Source organism: Balaenoptera acutorostrata, chromosome 16 (assembly GCF_949987535.1).
Source record: "Balaenoptera acutorostrata chromosome 16, mBalAcu1.1, whole genome shotgun sequence".
In the NCBI taxonomy this organism is placed as follows: Eukaryota; Metazoa; Chordata; class Mammalia; order Artiodactyla; family Balaenopteridae; genus Balaenoptera; species Balaenoptera acutorostrata.
This window is the reverse complement of record NC_080079.1, coordinates 47,062,541-47,073,482: the sequence shown is the minus strand read 5'-3', so window position 1 is coordinate 47,073,482 and position 10,942 is coordinate 47,062,541. Positions and strand designations below refer to the sequence as shown.

General features: G+C 50.9%; 1 protein-coding gene across 1 annotated transcript in view; it reads left to right on the top strand.

Annotated features, from left to right (window-relative positions):
- The window catches only part of CXCL12 (C-X-C motif chemokine ligand 12), a 28,241-nt gene that overhangs the window by 16,191 nt on the left and 1,108 nt on the right, over positions 1 to 10,942 (top strand). The window lies entirely within an intron of this gene.

Genomic DNA, 10,942 nt, shown 5'->3' with positions numbered 1-10,942 from the left:
AAATGGAGAAAAGTCTGTTGGTTGGGTCTTGTAGGTGTCCCGGTGCCTGTGCAGTGCTGGTCCCAGCATGTCCCACCACTATCCTAGCACCAGGAACTCACAACCTAACCTCTGGATTAATTCCCCGGAATGATGTTGACTCTTCAGAATGATGTTGCATTAAAAAATAATAATAATAAATAAATGAATCCATGTCCTATCATGCTTTACACAGCTGATGGCCCTCATTTAGCCAGCCAACAATACCTGCCATGCCAGGCCCGGTACTAGGTGGGTAGTATGGATACTGTGGTGAGCAAGCTGCCGTGCCCCCTGATTTCAGGGAGCCTGTAGTCTGTGGGACTGTCTTGCAATTAAGTGAGCATTTTCATAAAGCGTGGTAATGTAGGTCAGGGTGCATCCAGGGGTCAGGGAAGCTTAGAGCACCATCGAGGGCTCCTTAAAAGAAGTGCTGCTGAAGCTGAGACCTGAGAGAAGTAGATTATTTCCAGGGAGGGGAGTATCTACTGACCCACGAGGACTGCCCTTGTGAGCCCACGTGGTGTCCTGCTGTGAGTTAGAAATGGGAGCTTATTCTGCCAGGGGCGCAGCTCCCATGGGAAGCCCAGCATGAGGGCAGAGAGAGCTGGATTTCAGCCCCTCACTCCCCTGCTGCAGCCTTGCGTAAGGCACAAACTGCACAACGGCGGCTGAGACGGGCTGGCCCCCCCCCATGCGGATGGGGTCCTGACAGCTGGGAAACATGATGAAGGGGTGCCCTCGGTACACCTGATTGCATGGTTTAGACACCTGACCCTGGCTGCCCGGTCCAGTTTTCTGCCCGAGGAGTGCAGATTTGTGATTCACACTTCCTCGGGTTCTCTGGGTTTCTCTGTGCCTACAACTGAGAGCCTTGTTCTCAGGAGTGTGGGTAGCTGGAGAGAGAGAGACGTAGAGGGAGCTACAACTGGATGAAACAGATTCAGAGAGAGAAGGGGGGTGAGAGAGCAGGAGGTCCTAGATGCAGGTGAGAAGTGGACAGGGACGTCCGGCCACACTCCCTGCCCTCGGCTTCTGTGTGTTCCAGATAAACCCCTCTCAAGAGCTAGGATGAGGATTTCTGTTAATTACACCCGAATAACCATCATTGGAGGCAATTAGACAGGCATGGGGGGCAAGGCAGGTGGGGAGCAATGAGGCTCTGGACATGGGCTCGCACTTGCACAAGGAATCATTTTGGAGACCTCCCTACCTCCTCCCCAGCCTCCCCAGGGGTCTTTTCTGCGGTTTGTCCCTGGCTTCAGCTTGAACTCCAAGGAAAGACCCCTCAGCCCTGTGCTTGCTACCTCGTAAAGACTGATAAATGACCCAGAAGCATCCCCTAAGCCCCTCCCCCCATAAAAAAGTACACAGATTCTGTTTAGGACCAAGATGCCCTTCCTTCCCTGAAGAGCACCAACCCAACCTGCCCAACGTAAATGGTGGTGAGATGGCTGAACCATCAGCCTGTGGAGAGCTCTAGCCCAGCCCCAGATGTGTGGAGGGGAGGCTGCAGTCCACCCACAGCCTATGTGTCCAATGAGAACAAACTGGGACAATGGATTCTCAAGTGCATCCATCCCCAGGGCATCCCCTGCTGGGCTGCAGGCTCTGTAATGTCCTGTTGGGATTGGGGGAGCTCTGCGGTGAAGAGTGCTTGTCATAGTGGGTGTTTAACAAACATTTGATATGTGAGCTGATGTCCTCGAGTCGTGAGGCATCAACAGACCCTAGCAGCAGCTTCCCGGGAAAGCCACAACCAAGCGCTGGTGGTCCTACCTGGGACTGGAGCTAATCTCAAATTCCAAGGAGGTTGTTCTGCTAAGTTTCCAGAAGTTAACACTCATTTTAGAGCAAATGAATTGCAGCTACCTCTTGGCCCATGAAACCAAACAGAAACAAAGCAGAGTGAAGCCCTAGATGGAGGGGGGAGAGTAGAGTGGCAAGGGGTGCTTATGGATTGGGAGGCTGGGTGGGAGGAGCCTTGGATTTGCAGTGAAAGCGAGTAGCTGCAGATTGCTGTACGACCCATCCCCAGTTCAATCTAACTCAGTCCACAGGGCGCCTGCCTGCACCTCTGTAGCTGACTGGAGTTCAGAGAAAAAAGTACATCCCCGCTATCCGGTCTGTTTAAATTCCTGACACTCACCAGAAGTGGGTCCTTAGTGCTGCCACACTTCCCTGTTCCATTTGCTCCTCCTTCTCCTGGGTGCTGATTCCACACTTTCCTCTCTCTTTAAATCTTCATCCCCCTCTCCCTCCTCACTCCCAGCTGATGGTCTGGCTTCTATGTCAGAATAAAAGGAAGAGGTAAGAAGGGCATTTCCTTGAGCTTCCCCTCTCATCCACTGTCTGTCCATCCTGTACCCACTGTCACTGCTGTCACCTGGGAGTGGAGCCCAGTGCTTCTCACCTGCAAAAGGACATCTCTCCTAACTTCCCCCATCTCCTGCACCATCAATCTTTCACTGTCTCCATCATGCCAACATGCTATGATAGCTCCCTTGGAAAGCAAAACAAGGCAAAAATAAAAACAGCCTCTATACTGTATCTTCTACCCCTAGGTCCCCCTACAACTTCTACAGTATTTCTGTTTATCACACAAAAGTCCTCAGAAAAGTTGCCTGTATTTCCTATATCCACCTCCTCTCCTCCTCTCTCTTTTATCCTTCCTGAACCCACCCTACCACTCACTCCACTAGAGCTGCTCTTTGTCGAGGGCGTCATTGAGCCCTGCTGGGAAATCGAATGGTCGGTTATCAGTCCTCAGCTTCTTCAATCTCTTGGCGTCATTGGACATCGTGGAACACCCTCCTGGAAACACGTTTTCTGGTTGGCTCTCAGGAGACCACTCCTGGCTGTTTCTTTGGCTTCATGCCTTTGCTGCTTCCTTCTCATCCTCCAGACATCATCCAGACAGGAACACCCCGGGACTCAGTCCTCAGATGCTCTTCTTAAGCACCAGGTGAACTCACTCACTCTCTTGGCCTTGAACTCCATGTGAAGGTTAAGGAAACCAGTGATCTCTCTCCTGGACTCTCACCTTGTAAACTCAGCTCCTCCTCTGAAATTTACCATATGCAAAATGAAACCGCTAATTCTCAGTTTCCCCCAACCTGCTCATCCCGATTTCTGCAAATAACAACTCCATTTCTTCCAGTTGCTCAGGCCAAAACCTTTTAGTTGTCTTTGATTTATTGTATTATCTTACAGCCCTCAGCTAAACCATTACCAAACCCAATTAGTTACCTTCAAAATATATCCAGAACCCAATCACCATGCTACCATCTGATCCAAGCCACAGTCATCTCCTCTTTGAATCCTTACACTAGCCCCTAAGCTGGCCCACCGTCATGTCCTGCAGTGTCCTCTCAACAGCAGCAAGGGTGGCCGGGCATTGCGATGTCACCCCTACTCAGACCCTCCAGTGGCCAACAGAGGCTTTCACCTGTGGGCCCCTGTCATCTCTCTGATGTCACCTCTCTCTACTCTGGCCACACTGGCCTCCTCTCCCTTGAACAGGCCAGGACTGCCCCTGGCAGAGGGCCTTTGCATTTGGTGGTCTCTGCCTAGGAAGCACATGGTTTACCCCCTCCCTTCCTTCCATCTCTGATCGCCATCACCTCGTCAGAAAAGCCTTTGCAGACCCCCCATCCCGTACAGCCACTCCTCACCTGCATGTGCCCTGGCACCCTCTCCTGCTTTTTTCTGTCCACAGCACCCCCTGCCGTGTTTACTTGCGTGCGGACTGCTTCCCCACAGGAGAGGTTTAATACCACGCAGGAAGAGAGGGGCTCGGTCTGTTTCACTCACTAATTATCCTTTGCGGCTGGTACACAGAAGGTACTAAAGAAATATTTTTTAAATGACTGCCTGATAAATCAACAGGATGCTATCATATTGGATGCTTTCTTTGCTCATCTCTAAAATAAAGATAGCCATGCTCGCAAGGTTGTGCGTTCATTCATGCACCCAAGGTCACACTGGTCAGTCATTACTTGGATCCAATTCATCTTACTCTACTGTCCGTATGTCAGTGGTCACACACATGACCCTTCTCTAGAATCCCCTGTGCCTGACCCTTCCCCCTGAAGTCCCCATCACATGAAGAACTACAGTGGTTCATTTCCTGTGAGTCCAGTTTAAAGAATCATCCCTTTCCCCAGAGGCCCCTCCTTTTGAGCGCTCCTCCCCCCATGGGGACCTGCACACACTCCCTGTGCGGACCACGAGGGCGGCGAGTGCTGGGCTGGGGTCCAGCTGGCCTGGGCTCTGCAGCCGGGGGCTCAGGGGGAGGACGGCCACAGCCAATACAGGTCCCCAGGGACAAGATCTCTGCTGCTTCATCACGGGCAGAGGATGGCTGGCCAGAAATTAGGACCCAGCAAGAGCCCTAGAGGAAAATGATTCCAGAAATACTGAGCAGAAAAGAACAATCTACAGGGATCAGCTACAGGAAACGGAGGCTGTGTGACCACAAATAGACACGAGTGGGAAGTGACAGACTGGAGGGGTTCCCACCTCCATAACCATCAGGATTCCCGGCCTCATTTCTAGGGGTACCCATGTCTTTCCCACTGCCCTGCCCAGGTGGAGGGCTCCAGGCACCTGGATGCTGCTGGCTTGGCCTAAAGGCAGATGCTGGCAGCCAGACCCGGGAGGAGGTCCGGCCAGGGGCCGAGAGCTCGGGAAGGTGGGTGGCAGCAGGGTCTGAGCTCAGCTTTCCTGAGCAGCAACCAAGCAGTGCACTGCAGCCGTACAAGTTGCTCGGGGGGAGGAGTGACCGGTCAGCCTAGAAGGCCCCAGAAGCAGCCACAGGCTCTCACCTTGTCCTGGCCTCTTCCCAGGCATTTTCCTGAACACGGGAACATCAGCCCAGGTCACACAGGCTTGTAGGCCGTGAGGAAACAGCCATTCTGAGCATTCCTGAGCTCTGGGGGAGGGGACTGTCCTTCTGGCCACTGTGGGAACCCCCAGCACCATGCCGAGTCCTTGGCACCTAGGAACGAGGCCTGAGAGGGACCAGCTCTTTCCAGTTCTTCCCCTGACAGATCACCTGCCCAGCCAAGGCCTGCCCCCTGCTCAGGAGGCCAAGGGGAACCAGAGGCTAATGCATTCACCGCGCGTTTCCTTATGTGGGCAGGACAGAGTTCCCAGCGGGGACAAACAAACCCCTTGGTCAGGTGCTTTCCATCCTGCTGACATTTCTGGTGCAGCCTGTACCTGCCAGGCCCATAGCAGTACTTTCTAGGCATGGTCTTCTTGTCCTCCCAACAATCCCACGAGAGACCAGCCCTCTCCCATGTGATGGACACAGGCACCAAGGTCCGGGGCGGCCATGGAGCTTTCATGTCTCAGAGCTGGAACGTGGAGAAGTCAGATCTGATCCTGGGCATTTTGGCTCCGGTGCACCAGACAACCCGTCCTTGCTGTTTGCAAAGCGGAGCCCCGGGCAGAGGCGGTGGGCAAGGGCTGCCGGGTTTCAGATCCCTTCTGCCCTATATGGCCCAAGCGTATTTCCAGACCCCAAATGAGAATCCATTTAGAAGAAATGCTAGGCAAACTCTGGCTGTGAAGTCAGTATAGCCCGTCAAAAGCAGCAATTTTTAAAAATGAAACAGTACTGAATAGAAAAGAAGAGAATAAATTGGAAAATATGGGCATATGTCACACTTTCTAAAGGGAAGAACAATTCACACGTGTGTGTGTATGTTTCATAATGTCAAATGCAATTTTTATTGTAGACAGTGGTCAAAAGTGTACTGGTCTTGTGTACATAAAACCCAGTGATGAATGTGTCTCACCCTCCCTGAGTAGAAGGAAAGAAGTTAGAGGATAGCACTAGATTTCCTTGATTTAATGAGTTAAAAAAATTCTTATGTTTCTAAAATGAGGATGCAGTAATAATAACAGTATGCATCAAATGGCTACTTTTTTTTTTTCTTTCCTAAAGAGCTGTAGGCTTCTCTAGAATAGCAAAATCAGATCTAACCCACAGGGTACTTTCCTGGCCCATGTTCTCAAGTGGCAGGAGGGCAGGAGCCAGATCCCCATCATTATGCCTTTCCAGGGAGTCCACTTCCAAAGGGGAGCCCAACTGGCCTCCCCAAGCCTGGTCTGTACTCGGGAAGCCCAAGGAGAAAGGGCCTGGAGCCTGGGTCCCAGAGAGGGGAGGGCCTGAATCTCAAGATTCCCAAAGAGTGAAGCCAGAGGGAGTAGTCCCCGGGGCAATAAAGAGTATCGGTGATGCTGTTAAGATGCCCTTTCAGTGTCCTTAAAAATGGAGTGATCCTGGCCCCCGATATGCCCAAACAGTCCCAGTGTCTGCCTATTGTCCCAACAAAATCGCTAATAGTGCCCTTTCTCTCTCAGAATGTCCTAGTTTGAATGATAAATTGTATGGCCGCCTTATCAAAGGATGAATGAGTTTGTGGACTCCGCTAAGTTCACGCCTGCTTCTCCCAGCTCTCTTTCCCCTCTTTCTCCTCCCTTCCCTTCAGGAAAGCCTGAACAAGCCTCAGGTCCCTGTCCCACTTCCTCCCCTGGCCCTCATCTCCTCTGCTCACCCAAACCAGAGCTGCTTTCTGGGGTATCTGAATCCCTGGCCCAGCCTTGGGAGCCTCATTCTCCCCAGAGGCCAGGTACAAGATAGGGCGGCTGGCCCAGGAAGAGGAGACATCAGAATCCACAGAGCTTTTGAAGAGTCACTGGACCCACAGTCAATGCCCACCTGTCCCAGACCACACTGGGGACCCAGGGAAGCCTCTGTACCTCCCTGAGCCCTGCTCTCCTTGTCTGTGGTTCCTCATCTGGAGCTCACAGAGAGGGGAGAAGGGACAGCCCTGGATTGCCCTGGAGGTGGGCAGGGCAGGTGTCTGAGTGCAGGGAAGGTACCAACGTTGCATTCATTGCATCTTCCTTGAGCCCGGCACAAAACACACACTAATGGGTGCTCACTGCAAGGGAGATGGTGTTCCTATTTTGTGTATCAGAAAAGTCAAGTTAAGCACTTTCCCAAGCCATGTGTGTAAAAGTAACAGAACCTTGAGTCTCCACGTGTTTTATTGCACCATCTGTATCACCTGTTAGTCCTCCTTCCTGTGTGTCTCAGAAGTAACCATCAGCCATGGAGGGGTGAAAGGGAGGTGCTGGGGTGGGGAGGGGTTATGATGACAGGAGGGAGTCACTCTGAGCCTAAAAGGCAGTGGGCACTCTTTCACCATCCACTTAGCTGGGGGCTGCCCTGGGATAGAGGGGTGACGTGACGGCGACTCTCATGGGGTCTGCGCATGCAACGTATGCAGAAGTGTCTCCTGGACGTGACCCTGTTGACTGACACGCCCCCAGCCACGCGCAGCCATGGGCTCAGGAGTGTGGGTGAAAGAAATGCATTCTTGGGTTGCAAAAGGGGGGCAGTTAGACCTTGCCCTGAGCAGGTGGCATGGAGGGAGCCAAGGTAGAGGCTGATAAAGGATAACAGGAATAATAAGGACAAAAATGATGCCCGCTAATGTTCCCCACGTTCTGATTACGTGCCACACAGGGCTGGCTGCTCTAGATCTGCGACCTCATTCAACCTGGGAGAAAGGGAGTGACTTGCTCAGGGCCACACAGGATTAGTAGCAGACGCGGACCAGATCCATCCCATCTCTGCATGGTGGGGGTTTGAAGGCTAGCAATGGGGGCTTTGCAGCTTGATATGTTGGGTTCCAAGGAGTGCAGTGCTGGGCTGGGGTTCCCCTCCCTGGTTTTGCCCCTCAAAGCTGCCAACATGAGGCTCTTTCATTTTTCAGGGCTGCCTCCTATGTCCTCCATTTGTAATCAAACCCATATCTTTATGAAGTGCCAGGGGCTCTTGGTGATGTTCATCCCCTCAGCTGTCTGTGTTGAGGTTGTTCCTTTGCTGGAGACCAGGCTGGGATAAAGGGTTAAAGCCCACCCCACCCCCCTTTCAGCTTTTTCCCTGGGGCTGTCTCCCAGTGGGCTCCTCCTGGGGTGGCCTGGGCTGTTTGAAGTACCCAGGGCAGGACATTCTCATGAAGCCAGGATTCAGGAATCTTTTCAGATTCATGTGATTAGGCTCTGTCCTTGGCCTTAGGGTACACAGGCCCCCAGTCCACCCACCCTGGGCTCAGCCTGTTGCTTCCCTTCCCTTCCTCATCCCCATGCTGCTCTCTGTCTGTAGTCTCACCCCATCCTCAGGGACCCCAGCTCCTAGCTCAGCCCTTCTCCAAGATTTCCCACTCATCCAGGGCTTTGGGCCCTGTTCCCCTGGGTCCATCATCAAGACTCACCAGCTCTGCCCAATTTCATGGAAATTTCCAGCTCCTAAGTCTCCATCTTGGGTCTACCGCTCACTCATTGCAAGAAATTTTAATTACTTGCTGAAGAAAATATTTAAACAAACAACCGAGGTTATGTAATTGCCACCGGCTGCAGCTCCCTGACCCGCAACTCTGGAAGCGTTGAGAACTGTGCCCTGGGCTGGACCCAGAAGCTCCTTAGAGTTGCCCATCCCTGTGACATGTCAGCACACATGGCATATCTGATTATGAGTCTGCTAATGAGGATGTGATTTGAAAAGCATTTTTGCTCCTTTGTCTGTGAACTGAAATTCTTTTATCTGGATTTTACCATTTCTTAATTTTGCTGAAGGTTCACAAACCACAGATCTCCACAGTGTTGAACATATGTATTCTTGGGAGTTCAAATTCCCGACTTTCATCCTTCACTCCCAACTGTTCCAGCTTCAGCAATTTCATTTCACCAGCTGTCCTGCCAGGGGACCCCAGCGCCACCTCATGCCAGCGTTACAGATACTTTCTCAGAGCAGTCAGGTGGCCTCCTATGCAAAAACTTTTTTTTAATTAAAAATGGTTTCCAAGTAAAATAAGACAGAGTCCTCCACCTCGTCCCCTCAACTAAGCCACCCACCGCTCAAACGGGTCTCCACCCAGAGGTTGCTTAGAAACATATACAGAATGTCCAAGGCAGCTTGGAAATGACTTGCATCTCTTCTCCCAACACACACCGTGGGCTGTTTTACAGGAATCAGATGAAAGTGGAACAAACTTGTGAAGTTTCCAGCAACTAAATGCAACTTCCCCACTGTTTTCGCTCACATGCTCACACAATTCACTATCAAAGTGAAACAAAAGACAGAAGAAGGCACCTTTGGCAGGTTAGGGCTTGGAATTGTGGCTGGAATTAAAGACACTTTTGAGAACTCCCATCTCAAGGACCCAGCCAAACCCAAACTGAATGAGTCAGGGAGCTGCTGCCAGTCTTTGGGAGTAACTCCAGCCTGGTTTGTGACTCTCTGGGTATGCCCCCAATGCTTAGGACAAGGGAAGGCATGTTTTCGGACCTTTGCACTTCCCAGCATCCAGAAAGAGAAACAAAAGAGGCTACCTGATTCCCTGGACGTGGCCAGTGGGCGTCATCCATGGTGAGAAAAGAGATGCAGCGATTTAAGAAGAGCCTGGAGGGAAAAACCAAGCAAAAATGGAAATGGATGGAAGGAAAACATAATTTACAAAATAATATTAAACATTTAATTTTAAACAATGTGAGGAGAGCCTTTGTAATGGTCTCGAGCCTTTTAGGATTTTGGATTCAGTGTCTTTCCTCACAGAAGAATGAAAAGTATCTCAAAGGTAGCGACGTGTTAGATTCTGGAGAAGAAAGATCAGCCTCACCTTGCTTTGGGGTTCCCTGTGTGCTCAAGAAAGTGTGAATTCATTGTAGGCACTAAATAAAAATGCTCTGTGTGGATCTTAACATCCTTTAGTTGAAACCCTCCAAGAAATTCCCACAGCTCCCCTCTGCAGCCCCACTTCGCTTCCCCATCCTCAATCACACCATCTCACCAGGGTCCTCAAATGCATCTTTCCTTTGCCCAAGCGTCTTCCCCGACCTTCCACCCCATGGCTCTGTTGAGCCTTCAGCTGGACCCTCCCCTGCACCAAGATGCCTCCCTGATAACCATTTCTGCTCCACCCTGTTTCCCTCACAACGCACAGATCTCCACACCATCTTCACTCCCTTGCTCACGTGTCTGTGTCTGTGGTCTGTCCTCCCCCTGGCTGCCAGCTCCAGCAGGCACTCTCCTCCACACCACACCCCGGCCGTCCCTGATAGGACAGCGCCTGCGGGCAGCTGGCATTCTTTGGTCTTGTCTCTCTGGAAGTTTTCTCCTGTCACACAGCCAAGTCCAAGTTTGTTTACCTTCTCTTTAGCCAAAGCCTGACCTACTATCCCAAGAAGGAAGGCAGCAAAACTGTCTCCTGTTAACTATTTACAAAGCAGTACCTTTTTCGTTGCTGTTGCTTACATGCCCTGAGGGTTTTGCATTGGTCAAATTGACATAATTTGAATAATGTGGTAAGTTAATATTTCTCTAAAAACTTTCATGTGGTTACATTTGTAATGTATGTTAATACATTAACATAAACTATAGTATTCATTTTATTTAAAAAAAATCACTTGGCAAGTTTCATATGGAACACTGCAAGTCCCCAAGACTACAGGCTGAAGCGTTAGGAAAAATCGAATATATTATTTTTAACATACTGTGCAAAACCCCCAGAGGATTTGCTCACAAGGATCTATCTTGTTTAGGCACTTTTTTTTTTGCAGTACATGTTTGGAAAGACGATTATCACCCTAACTTGTTTTCCGTGAGTAGCTGAAAAAAAGAGAAGGCAAATCCAAGAAGAGGATTTAGTAAAAGAAATACAGGAAAGCAAAGAGATAGGAACAGCAAGTCTAGAGGCAAGAGTCCTCCTGGGGGAAGGCCCAGGCCAGGGGCTCAGCCCGAGCTGCACGTTAGGACCACGATTCCCAGACTGTGACCAACAAAATCAGAGGCGGGGGGTGGGAACCAGGTGGCAGTACTTTCTTTGCTCTTAGGGAAACTCACGGT